This window comes from Apus apus, chromosome 1, assembly GCF_020740795.1.
Source record: "Apus apus isolate bApuApu2 chromosome 1, bApuApu2.pri.cur, whole genome shotgun sequence".
Lineage (NCBI taxonomy): Eukaryota > Metazoa > Chordata > Aves > Apodiformes > Apodidae > Apus > Apus apus.
The window spans coordinates 23,199,016-23,207,976 of NC_067282.1; the positions used below are offsets into that span (position 1 = coordinate 23,199,016).

General features: G+C 43.0%; 1 protein-coding gene across 8 annotated transcripts in view; it reads right to left on the reverse strand.

The window, feature by feature from the left end:
• Nucleotides 1-3,409, reverse strand: part of LOC127395445 (NEDD4-binding protein 2-like 2) — a 38,427-nt gene extending 35,018 nt beyond the window's left edge. For 4 of the 8 annotated variants that reach the window (XM_051642487.1, XM_051642524.1, XM_051642579.1 and 1 more), the window contains exon 1: nt 3,305-3,394. The gene's annotated coding sequence lies outside the window, so the exon portion shown is untranslated. Of the gene's footprint in view, nt 1-3,105; nt 3,177-3,304 lie in introns of those variants that run through there. The other 4 variants (XM_051642564.1, XM_051642496.1, XM_051642515.1 and 1 more) reach the window with 4 other exon arrangements.
• Nucleotides 3,410-8,961: the final 5,552 nt, after the last annotated feature.

Sequence of the window (8,961 nt, forward strand, 5' to 3'; positions counted from 1 at the left end):
GGTCGCATGTTTTCTAAAACTAAACACCAAAAAAGCAACCCATGCCCCAAAACAGACTGCAATCTAAGAATGAGCCAATAGCTTCTAGAAAGATTCAAGAGAGATGAGAGCAATTAAAATCAGAGCAAGATGGCATTAACCACCATAACAAGTAGTCCTGCCATTATCCATCTCTTACAATTAATTGGACTCTCCTTTGCATTGCTGAAGTCTAGATCGGATGCAGAAAAAAGCAAGTAATTTTATTATAAACCAAGAACCAAGTAGTTTAATCAGCAAATCCCCCCAAAGAAAACCAAGTGCAGTACTGAACAAGTATTTTTCCTCCTATTCTGCCGCTTTTTTTGAACATTTAAACATTCTAGGAGTAAAAATTGATAAAATGCTCTTAATTTTGGACAAGAAATAAAGTTTTTTTTTATTTATCTGAAAAGGATCTGTAGGTAGAATTAAAGGAGGATCACAGAATCACAGAATCTTAGGGGCTGGAAGGGACCTCGAAAGATCATCAAGTCCAACCCCCCTGCCAGAGCAGGGTCACCTAGAGCACATCACACAGGAACACATCCAGGTGGGTTTGGAATGTCTCCAGAGAAGGAGACTCCACAACCTCTCTGGGCAGCCTGTTCCAGTGCTCTGTCACTCTCACAGTAAAGAAGTTTTCTCTGATGTTTACATGGAACCTCCTATGTTCCAGTTTGCACCCATTGCCCCTTGTCCTATCACTGGACATCACTGAAAAAAGCCTGGCTCCATCATCCTGGCACTCCCCCTTAACATATTTGTAAACATTGATAAGGTCACCCCTCAGTCTCTCCTTCTCCATGCTAAAGAGACCCAGCTCCCTCAGCCTTTCCTCATAAGGGAGATGTTCCACTCCATCATTTTTGTGGCTCTGTGCTGGACTCTTTAAAGCAGTTCCCTGTCCTTCTTGAACTGAGGGGCCCAGAACTGGACACAATATTCCAGATGTGGCCTCACCAAGGCAGAATAGAGGGGGAGGAGAACCTCTCTTGACCTACTAACCACAGCCTTTCTAATACACCCCAGGATGCCATTGGCCTTCTTGGCTACAAGGGCACACTGCTGGCTCATGGTCATCCTCCTGTCCACCAGGACCCCCAGGTCCCTTTCTCCTATGCTGCTCTCCAGCAGGTCAGCCCCCAACCTGTACTGGTACATGGGGTTGTTCTTCCCTAGATGCAAGACTCTACACTTGCCTTTGTTGAATTTCATCAAGTTTCTCCATGCCCAAATCTCCAGATTTGTAAGTAACATTTACCACCTCATGTTCATTTGCAAAATCAACAAGAAAAGTGGCTACTCTGAATACTTTCTCAGGTACGATCCAAAGGAAGATAATTCTGCCACTCTCAGTCTCAAAATGGATAAACCAAGGAGATTTTACTGTTTGCATCTGCTACTTCAAAGACAGCACTAATGTTAGAAGAGGGAGAAACATGGCCACGCAACTATACCTCTACCTCATACAATTTTGGGTACTATGGTCTCTCAAGGTACACATTTTATGCATACCTCCAGCTTCTCAGTTCCTCCGTTTTGCAAATTATGAAGAACATGACAATCTATGAATCATAGACATTATCTGCTATCCTCTAAATGTTACTGTACCTCTGATGTTGGGACACCACCTCTACTCAGAAACAGTATTGGTGAAAAAAAGTCACTTGATTAGCTTCTATGCCCTCATCTGTCTTCTGGGATGGTGTTTAAGCAGAGCCCATATTCTGATGTGGAATGAAAACAGACAGCCTGGGAACACTTGCTTCATGTCAAGATCTCTAATGATGGAGGATGCTACTCTGTGACAGTCCCACAGAGAAATATATTTTCTTGCAAAGCCTTACTGACTGGAGAGCTGGGCAAAGAGTAACCTAAATGAGGTTCAGTAAGTGTAGCATTCTGCACCTGGGGAGAAAAAACACCATGCACCAATACAGACTAGGGGTTGACCTGCTAGAAAGCAGCCCCATGGAGAATGACCTGGGGGTCCTGGTGGACAAGTTATCCACGGGACAGCAATGTGCCCTTGTGGGCAAGAGAGCCAATAGTATCCCGGGATGTATTAAGAACAGTGTGGCCAGCAGGTCAAAGGAGATTCTCCTCCTCCTTTACTCTACCCTTGTAAGACCACAACTGGAGTATTGTTTCTAGTTCTGGGCTCCTCAGTTCAAGAGGGACAGGGATATACTGGAGCCTAATGGAGGGCTACAAGGATGATTAAGGGTCTGGAACATCTGTCACAGAAGGAAAGGCTGAGAGGCCTGGGGCTGTTTAGTCTTGAGAAAAGAAGACAAACAAGGAACCTTATTAATGTCTACAAGTATCTGCAGGGTAGATGTCAAGAATGGGCTATGATAGGACAAAGGAAAACAGCACCAAGCTACAACAGAGGATGTTCCACCTCAACATGAGGAAAAACTTATTTACTGTGAGGGTGACAGAGCACTGGAACAGGCTGCCCAGAGAGGTTATGGAGTCTTCTCTGAAGACTTTCAAGACCCGTCTGGACGCACTCCTGTGTGATCTGCCCTACGTGTTCCTGCTGCAGCAGGGGGGTTGGGCTTGATGATCTTCAGAGGTCCCTTCCAACCCCTATGATTCTATGATTAACAGACTTTCACTAACACTACCCTCTGGGACAGTGAAGCTGCATGCATAGGCGTGTGTCATATTTTTGTAAAGAGCTCGTTGTAAGGGCTGAACATGAGCCAGCGTACATGATTCACCAGGCTAGCACTTGTAACACTAAATTACCGCTTTAACTAACCTGCCAAACACTCAAGAAGACTCAACCAAGTAACCCAAGGCCTTAAACTCCACCTACACAACAACGGGGAGAACTGACGGGCTTTGCCTGCGTGACCAGCTCTCCCTGGGCACGGAGGTGACACAGCCCGTAGGCCAGCGTCCCTCGCACAGGGCCCGGCCACTCCTCAGAGCCGGGAGCGGGCGCTGCGGGAACGCGCTGCCAGCGCTGCGGGAGCCGCCGGCCCCAGCTCCCGGCAGGTGTGTCCGCCGCTCGCTCCCTTCCTCCCCACCCCCAAGGGAAAGGCTTCCCCTCTCTCCGCCCCGCACACGCACTTGCCTCACCCCTGCACCTACGTCCCACAACCGCAGCAGCCGGTCCAGCGCCCCGACACCGTCCCCTTCCCCGCCGCGCCGCCCCGGGCACTCGGCCACACCCCCCCTCTGACACACGGCGGCAGCGGTGGTGACCGGCGGCAGCACCTTCCCGACCGCGCTGAAGAGCCACAGCCACACGCAGGTGAAGAAAACCAACCTCAGAGCTGAGGCGCGCACACACAGCCCCGCCCGTCCTCCGCCTCGGCGAGCTGCGCACTCCCGGCCGGCGGGGGCAGGGCAGCACCGGCACCCCTCGGGCCCAAAATGGCGGCACCTCCCTCTGCCCCGCAGCCCCTGCTGTTGTGGGACTTGTAGTTCGCCGGGTGCGGGACTACAACTCCCAGCATGCCCCGCGGGCGGTGGCGCGCAGGCCGCGGGCGGGCGGAGGGGCTGCGGGGCGGTGGGGCGGGTGCTGCCCCCGCACGGCCCCTGCCGCCCCCCGGGGAAAGCGGCTCAGCCGGCGCGGGGAGGGGGGTTTAGCGCATTTCTAATTCCCCTGGGGCTTGTCCCGTTGGTGTGCGGGGAGCTGTTGGGTGCTTAGGGCCGTCCCCGTGGTTTCCCGGCTTTGTACTGCAGTAAAATCCGCAAGTTGACTTCTCTGAACTAAAACATCTGGTGTTTTATTTTTGGTGAGGAAAAGTATCTCGGCTACTCAAAACAGAGGGCGGATGCTCCAGCCTGTTTGTGTTTCGTCTCCTCGGGTTCTCCACTGCCCTGCTTGGCCCCCTGTACCCACAGCTCCTTTTGACTCTGGTTTCTGTGGTGGTTTCTACCTTCCTGAAACTGTTTTATGCTTTAAAATAATGTTAATAATGGAATAAATTTTGCAGGCATCTTCTGCCTAGACATTAGGCTTGTTAATTTGAGTAAGGCATTAGTTTTTTGGCTGTAACCCCAAAGGATCCCACTTACGATAATAATTGGTTACATATATCCCTGTGCTAGATTGACTGACCTCTAAGTTAAGGATAAAGTATTTTCTTCTGCAGAGTTTTGAGAACCAGGACATATATTCTGGTTTAAGTGTTATTCTGATTTTTGTGTAGGAACAAAGACAAATTTTAGCAAGGTTATCAGTTTTAATGAGGTTTGTCCGCAGTGTAAAAGCCACCAAAGTTGCCAAGAGGCATTGTGCTTCTTAAATGAACTTTTAGCTTTTGCCTGCAGCGTAGAGAATTTTTTTTTTCATTATGTGGCCACATTCTGTTTTTTATATCTTGTGGTATCACGCAAAGCAAGCCACATTGTTCCTAAGGAACAGTTGTAACAGTAATTCCCCAATTTTCATTAGGGCACACAACAGCTCTTGTAAGTGATGTACCCATCCCAAGTATCTACAACATCTATACTTTCAGATAATCTGAATAAATTACGGGTATTTTAAAGTTACATAGTTTATAAAGTCTCTAAAATCAGTTGATTTGCTATACAAGATAAAAAGACAATAGTGATTATTAAAATTGTACCAGGCATTCCTTCCAGTTACCCATGTGACCCCACAGTGTCCTTTCGTGTGCCAGATGGTAGCCTTGTTTTGTTAGAAGGTATGGATGTGTCTTTGGTAACAGTGAATTTATATCAGAAGTAAGCTTTTGGAGTGAATCTCCTGATTCTTCCCATTTAACATGCTTTGTTAAGATCAGTGCTCTTTCAATTTAAAAGCTATTGAAACACGTATTGTGCAAAAGCCACAATCTCAGCTCAAATACTGTTCCACATTGATTTGTACTTAGTGGCACTTTGCTAGTTATCTAGATGGTGCCTCCATCACAAGCAGAGCTGGGAAATCTGTGTGAAGCTTCTAAGGATTAAGGGTAACTGTTCCAGACTGGAAAAACACTGTGAATTCTTTGGAAGACAGGAGCAGTCCTGTGCTTAGACATAGCCTTACTGTGTCTCTAGGGCCGGAGTTGTGCACCATGTTTTGGAGTCCACAGTCACAGAGACAAATGCTAAGGCTATTTTGAAGTAAAGAAACATTCAGAAGGAACTGGTCATTTCTGCTGTAAGGAATTTATTCACGAAGGAAAATAGAAAATGTCATGAAGAACTAACCTTTGCTACCAAGGAAAAATAGAGGCACGAGATATACGAACAAGAATGTTATTGCAGGTTTCTAACATAAGTATTTTTGGAAATAAAAGGGCTACACTGTTTTATTCTTCTACTCTTTTTCACAGGTTTATCTAAAGATAATAATGCTAGTCCTTAATTTTAATATTAAAAATATTTTGCAGCCAAGATTCTTGACTTCTTGGAAAATTATTTTCTAATAGTAATACTATGATTATTTAATCATAAGGTAAAAATATTTTCCATCTGAAAAAGTAATTATTTGCCTCCCTGCACAAGTTAAATCATAAAAACCCAAGTTAACCCCTTGGAGAGAGTAAGAGTGTACTGCACATGGAACTTCTGAAGGTAGTATCTGGAGATCAAAGCTCTCAAGTGCTTCATGTTGTGTGTCTAGTCTCACACATATTTCATTTTGGGAATTCTCCCAGTACTCATGTACCTAATTAAGCCACATGTGACAATGGATAATACCCTTATGTCATTTTTTCAACCTCACTGGTAATAAAATACGCTTTCCCTGACGGTACTACTGCAGCTGCTGTGGTTCCCATATGCGAAGGTGTTGTACTTATTTGAGACAAACCTACAAACTGTTCCTCCGGAATCCTCAGGCTGTGCTAGATAATAAAGGAAGTTCCAGCAGAAACATCATCAGGATAAGCTGATTGGGGAGGTAAACGTAGTGTTCAAGGGGCTGAACACTATAATAGTGAAAATATTTTTTAAAACCCCAACATTAACAATTCATAGGTTTTTTTTTTGCAGAGGAGTCTGAACTTTGTAACTTCATTTTTTCACATTTATAAATTTGCTTAGAACTTTACTGTGTACTTGTGCTGTATGTCACCCAAATCACAGTTCCTGTAACACACAAAACTCACCCACGATTTTGGTGGAAACTTCTCAAAGAAGTAAAAATTTAAGAGTGTAGTACTGTTACTGTATGGCTAACAACAACAACAACAAAAATCTATCCTTTTGTTCTTTGATATTTATGCCATCACCTTAGCATTAGCTGATGAAATGTTGGCTTTAACTGCACTAAGAGAAGAGTGGAAGGAAAATTTCCCACTTCACATAATCGTTATTTGAACATTACAGATAGCATCACAATGTGTATGCTTAAGGGAAGTGAATACATTTCTATGAAAAAAAATGGTCTTGGCATTATGTAATTTGAATGTTTCAACTAGCAAATGGAATATTTTCTCAGCATATTATTTTGCATTGGATTTCCTTAATTAAAAAGGGAAAGGGGTCAGCTGTCCACTTTGGAGGATCATCCTGATTGCTATATGGTTTACCAGCAGAGCTGATGGTTTAGATGCATGGCAGAAATCACTGATACTTGTACTAATGTATGCAGGCTTGGTGCTGTGACCACTTCTCTGGGGAGCTTGTTCAAGTGCTTGTTTCCTCTCTGCTGTATTATGCTTCCTGCTGACATCTGGGAAGTTGAAGTCCCCGACAAGGACAAAGGCCAGCAATCAAGATACTTTTCTCAGGTGTTTAGAGAATACTTTGTCTCTTCATCCTGGTGGGGAGCTCTATAGCTAGCTCCCTTCAGACCTGAGTACACCTAGAACTATGATTTGCCTGTTTTTCTTAGTGGGGTGGTTTTAATGGGTGTAGTTCAATGCCATTTTGATGACACCTCCAAGGTAGATGAACTGCTATCTTTGTCACCATTCAGTTCTTGCAAGGCATTGTACCTATTATGCAAGGTAGCTGAGAAGGTGTGGCAGTTGTTGGAGGGTTGTGCCTGCAGCGTCTGCTGCACCAGGCAGGACCTTTCAGCAGTATCCAGCCTTTAGATCAGTTTAACACTATCTCCTCACATTCACCCTAGTGCTTACCAACTAAGCACCACATGGTGCTACTCACCATGTTGCTCTACCCAGTGTTTCCTCACCATTGTTACACTCCAGTGTTCCTACTCACTGAGACTGCCTGTCCCTTCCTCACCTCTGCTGTTCCTTTCCAATATGATCTTGCTTCTTGCCTAGTTCCCATTATTTCTTTACATTCCATAGGCCTGTGTCACTTCCTTCTGTGAATGCTGTTCTTTTTTTCCCCTTCCTTCTCTTCCTGTTTTAGTCCTTCTGGTTTTTACCACTTTCTGCTTTCCTGCAAAAGACTAATGTGCTGCCTTTATCTCCTCCTGCAGGTCTGGAACACAGCATCACAGTGGCATCATCCGCTTGCTAGAGGGAAAGCTACAGAGAATACAGATGTTCTCTGCAGAGAGAGAGGTGCACTGCTTGAGTACACTGTAATGGCAGCAGGAAGAGGAGTATCCTTTGGATTTCTCAAATTGCCAGTTCCTGTTTCATAAAAGGGGAAGCACTGGGTATTTTTAATAAAAAGATTATCTTATCCTTTTCTGTATGGGAAGGTTTCTCTTTAATTTGCTTCTAGAAATATTTTAGATAAAACTTCCCAAAATAACTCAGCATGAATAAGGTAGCTGAGTGAAAAATATTAACAAAAAAAAAGTAAATGGTCACAAAACATTAAATGCCTGCATTCTGCCTTTTAATAGAAAAATATAAGGCAAATCTAAGATAGACAGAACAATGAGATTCTATCTGCAGTGATAGGGAAAAAATAAAGATAAATATCCAGTGGGCACTGCTTGAGATTGGCTTTTACAGTTAACAGTTAAAATGGAATGACAGCTCAGTCATTTAAATCTTGTGTCTTGATCTTCTTGTCAGAGTTCATGAAGCAAGGTACTCTTCTCGTAACACTGTTATTCTTCTAATACCACTTTAATAAGACATGCATTTGAGTTTTAGAAGACTAGTTACATAGTTACATTTAATCATGCCTCTTTCTAAAGGATAATCACCTTAGGTCTTATTTTGTCTTGCCTCTCAGTATTTCACTCAATCTTGTCAGAGAAAGTGAGGCTTCAGGATAATTTAGGAAATGTGGGAAATACTCTTGCATAATTCCTTTAATTTAAACCAGACTATATAAAGAGATAAATTCTGGTGAACATTAAGAGAACTTGCTTACTCAACCAGCTAGGAATGTTGCTTGCCAAATGGTTTTCTGGAACTTTTATATGGCAAAGAGGTACACGGATATGTAAACATGACACCAAACTTTCAGTCAGAAAAATCCAGTAACAGTTTTTTTACTTATTAATATCCACAAATTAAATTGAGCATTTTATTTTCAAAATTCAACTTAATAATTAACTTGGAAATTACAGTTTTCATGAAGTTCTAACTTTTTACAAAAAAAATTCTCCCTAGTAGCCTGCTGGTTATGGGCAATAGGAGTATTTTTTAATATATGCAACAGATTCTAGTAAGTGGTGTTTAAGCCATGAATAGGTTAATGTTTCTTTTTGACTATGACATAAGTGGTTTGTAATTTAAATATTGCTATTTGATTCCCTTCCAGTATAGGGTGAACCTGCTTGGAGATAAAAATAGTGGGGAGAAAATAAATGGAACACCTAATTAGTTTATTTTGAAGTTTCTTGAAACCTTTGATTTAATGTTTTTTAGCTGAAATCTGCAGGATACTAAGATATTTATTTATTTATTTATTTATTTATTTATTTATTTTGCAAGAGTAAAGCACCTGTTCTGTGAGTTAGGTCTCAAACACTATAGCGAAACAGAACTAAAAGAATGTTAAAGTTTAACTTTTGAGCCAGAGTCCTTGAGAAAATACAATAACAACAAAATATAACTTCTGGCCTAAAGTAAAGCTGAGCTTGTA